Raw genomic sequence first — 4,441 nt, 5'->3', positions numbered from 1 at the left:
ATAAATTCACTGCTATCCCCATTAAACTACCATTGACTTTCTCCACGGAATTGGAAAAATATATTTTAAATTTCACATGGAATCAAAAAAGAGCCAGAATAGCCAAGACAATCCTAAGCAAAAAGAACAAAGCTGGAAGCATCATGCTACCTGACTTCAAACTATACTACAAGGCAACGGTAACCAAAACAGCATGGTACTGGTACCAAAACAAATATATAGATCAAAGGAACAGAACAGAACCCTCAGAAATAACACCACATATCTACAACCATCTGATCTTTGACAAACCTGAGAAAAACAAGCACTGGGGAAAGGATTCCCTATTTAATAAATGGTGTTGGGAAAACTGGCTAGCCTTAGGCAGAAAGCTGAAACTGGATCCCTTCCTTACACCTTATATAAAAATTAACTCAAGATGGCTTAAAGACTTAAACTTAATACCTAAAGCCATAAAAACCCTAGAGGAAAACCTAGGCAATACCATTCAGGACATAGGCATGGGCAAAGACTTCATGACTAAAACACCAAAAACAATGGCAAAAAAACCAAAATTGACAAATGGGACCTAATTAAACTAAAGAGCTTCTGGACAGCAAAAGAAACTATGAGAGTGAATCGGCAACCTACAAAATGGGAGAAAATTTTTGCAATCTATCCATCTGACAAAGGGCTAATATCCAGAATCTACAAAGAACTTAAACAAATTTACAAGAAAGAACAATCCCATCAAAAAGTGGGCAAAGGATGTGAACAGACACTTTTTAAAAGAGGACAATTATGCAACCAACAAACATATGAAAAAAAGCTCATCATCACTAGTCATTAGAGAAATGCAAATCAAAACCACAATGAGATACCATCTCATGCCAGTTAGAATGGTGATCATTAAAAAGTCAGGAAACAACAGATACTGGAGAGGGTGTGGAGAAATAGGAATGCTTTTACACTGTTGGTGGGAGTGTAAATTAGTTCAACCATTGTGGAAGACAGTGTGGCTATCCCTCAAGGATCTAGAACTAGAAGTGCCATTTGGCCCAGCAATCCCATTACTGGGTATATACCCAAAGGATTATAAATCATTCTACCATAAAGACACATGCACACGTATGTTTATTGCAGGACTGTTCACAATAACAAAGACTTGGAACCAACCCAAATGCCCATCAATTATAGACTGGATAAAGAAAATGTGGCATATATACACCATGGAATACTATGCAGCCATAAAAAAGGATGAGTTCATGTCCTTTGTAGGGACATGGATGAAGCTGGAAACTGTCATTCTCAGCAAACTAACACAAGAACAGCAAATGAAACACCACATGTTCTCACTCATAAGTGGGAGTTGAACAACGAGAACACAAGGACACAGGGAGGGGAACATCACACACTGGAGCGTGTTGGGGGGTGGGGGCGGGGGGAGGGAAAGCATTAGGGCAAATACCTAATATAGGTGGTGGGTGGATGGGTGCAGCAAACCACCACAGCACATGTATACCTATGTAACAAACCTGTGCATTCTGCACGTGTACCCCACAACTTAAAGTATAATTTTAAAAAGTAGGTTAAAAAAAAGTATTACAGACACAGTCTGATGCAAATCTTTGACTTGGCTAGCCTCAAGGCTTTTAAAAGTCTAAGATTCCTTATTAAAAAGTTCCAACAAAGCCAATTTTAAGAAGCCTATATGGTCAATAAATATTCTTGCTGCACTTTATGCAAATAATCAGGCCAGGATAAGACTAAAACTTATTTTGCACAGAAATTTATCCTACTATTATTTGTCTTTGATAAAATGATGGACTAGAGAGAGAAAATTTATGTTCCAAAAGAAAACTGTGACATATGCTATTAGATTCCAGCCCTGATCATTTTTTCTGAGTTTTTATTATTTGCCTATAATTTGGGCTGAATCCTGAATTATTTCCTGGCTCCAAGTGTTCCCTAGTGAACCCAGATATAATATATTTTATAAAACTTGTTTTATCCTGTCAGGAATGAGATGTATTTTTGAAGGACTACTTAAACTAACAATTACAATTCGATTATTATGATTATAGAATCTCGGGATTTCTCTTCCTTCTTGTCAAGGTCTTTACCTGATGTTTGTCTCATTAAAAAAAAAAGAAGAAATCAGACTGATTACACTCTACTCAAGACTGAAGACATGTACTTTAACCTGTCTCTGTTACCAGTAAACCAAAGCCTTAAATTTCAGAATCCATCAGGGACCCTGTGTGATCCCTGGATCAAGCACACATGGGCTTATGAATGTGTTGACCACTGACATATGAGAGGTAATTGTCTATTAGGTTATGTGGCTCTTCCTTTTTCTATTTATAACTCCAATGTTTCTGAACGCTGAAGTAGTTCATCGAAATTATTTTCCAGGATTAGACAAACCGTACCTGCAAACCAAGGAGATGAATTTTGGCCTATGTTTGGCAGAAGTCTCTTGCAATGGTGGGGAGTAACCTCTCATGAACGTATAATTAGAAATCTGTCAACCACTCTAGGTAACTTAGCAAGTGAACTAGCTGAAGCCATAGCTACCAAATAAAGATCTTCAGACTCTCTAGCCAGGATAGTCATGGATGACGGAATAACTTTAGGCTATATAGTGGTGAAACAGGGAGAAACTCATATGGCAGCTAGCTAACACATCATGTTGTGTTTAGATCCATACATCTTCTGAAGTTGAAACACATGTAAAAAAATAAGACGATATGGGAATTAATTAAGACAAATCCTAGGGAAGAGGTTGAAACAGCTGTAACACAAACAGGGCTGATACATGCCGCTTGCTCACCACATTGTGGGCAAAGAGAAGGAAAGAAGAGCTGTGGCCTTTTGGGGAGCCCAGACCTGGGAGCTCCCCAAGCCAGGGCTGTGATTCCTTCTTTGGGGCCCTTTGGTTCCTGATATCTCCAAATTCTGGGTGCCACTGTGTTCCCAGTGTGCAAGTTATGGAAGCTGCTTGAGGTGCCCGTGGTCCAGCCACAGCCTTGTGGAGAGCTGGCGCCCGTGTTGGCACCTGGAGCCACCTGCCCCACTGCAGCAGCCAGCAGATCTGACTGCACAGTGGCCAGACCCCATGCTCACTCACACACCCCTTGCCACTCCACGCAGTCTCCCTTGGCAGGCATGGGATCCAACGTGGTAGCATGAGCTGAGCACAGCCTGCCAGGCTGAGTGTGCGAGGCCCAGCAAAACTCGGGCAAAGGTGCCACCAGCCATAGAGGTTTCTGTCCAGAAAAGTAACACCCCAAAGATCCCGTAACACCGCTACTCTTCCCAGCCTTTGGAAACTCTCAGTCTACTCTCTATCTTGATGAGTTCAGTTGTTTTAATTTTTAGCTCCCACAAATGAGTGAGAACATGCAAAGTCTGTCTTTCTGTGCCTGGCTCATTGTACTTAACATAATGTCCTCTAGTTCCATCCATGTTGTTGCAAATGACAGAATCTTATTCTTTTTCATGGCTGAAGAGTACTTCATTGTGTATATGTACTACATTCTCTTTATCCCTTCATGTGTTGCTGCACACTTAGGTTGCTTCCAAATCTTGTCTATTATGAATAGTGCTGAAATAAATATGGGAATGCAGATATCTCTTTGATATACTAATTTTCCCTCTCTTGGATATATACTCAGCAGTGGATCATATGATAGTTCTATTTTTAATTTTTTGAGGGACTTCCATATTTTTCTCCATAGTGAATATACTAATTTACTTCCCACCAACAGAGTAAGAGTGTTCCCTTTTCCCCACATTCTTGCAAGCATTTGTTATTGCCTGTCTTTTGCATAAAAGCCATTTTAATGGGGTAAGATGATATCTTATTGTAGTTTTGATTTCAATTCCTCTGATGATCAATGATATTGAGCTTCTTTTCATATACCTATTTGACATTTATATATCTTCTTTTTTGTTTTTGCTCATTTTTTGAGACAGCGTCTCAGTCTGTCACCCAGGCTGGAGTGCAGTGGTATGATGATGGCTTAATGTAGTGTTGACTGCCAGGGTTCAAGCAATCCTCCCACCTCAGCCTCCTGAGTAGCTGGGACCACAGGCAGGCATCACCATGCCCAGGTAGTTTTTAAAATTATTTGCTATGTTGTTCAGGTTGGTCTTGAACTCCTGGGCTCAAGTGGCCCACCCGTCTTGGCTCCCCAAAGTGCTGGAATTACAGGTGTGAGCCACTGCGCCTGACCTGTGTGCCTTCTTTTGAGAAATGTCTGTTCAGATCATTTGCCCATTTAAATAATTGGATTGTTAGTTTTTTTCTTATAGAGTTGTTTGAGCTTCTTATATATTCTGGTTATTAATCCCTTGTCAGATATATAGTTTGCAAATATTTTCTTCCACTCTGTGGATTGTCTTTTCACTTTGCCCATTGTTTTCTTTACTATGCAGAAACTTTTGACCTTGATGTGAT

Source organism: Pan paniscus, chromosome 15, assembly GCF_029289425.2.
Source record: "Pan paniscus chromosome 15, NHGRI_mPanPan1-v2.0_pri, whole genome shotgun sequence".
NCBI classification, from domain to species: Eukaryota; Metazoa; Chordata; class Mammalia; order Primates; family Hominidae; genus Pan; species Pan paniscus.
This window is presented reverse-complemented; position numbering follows the sequence as displayed.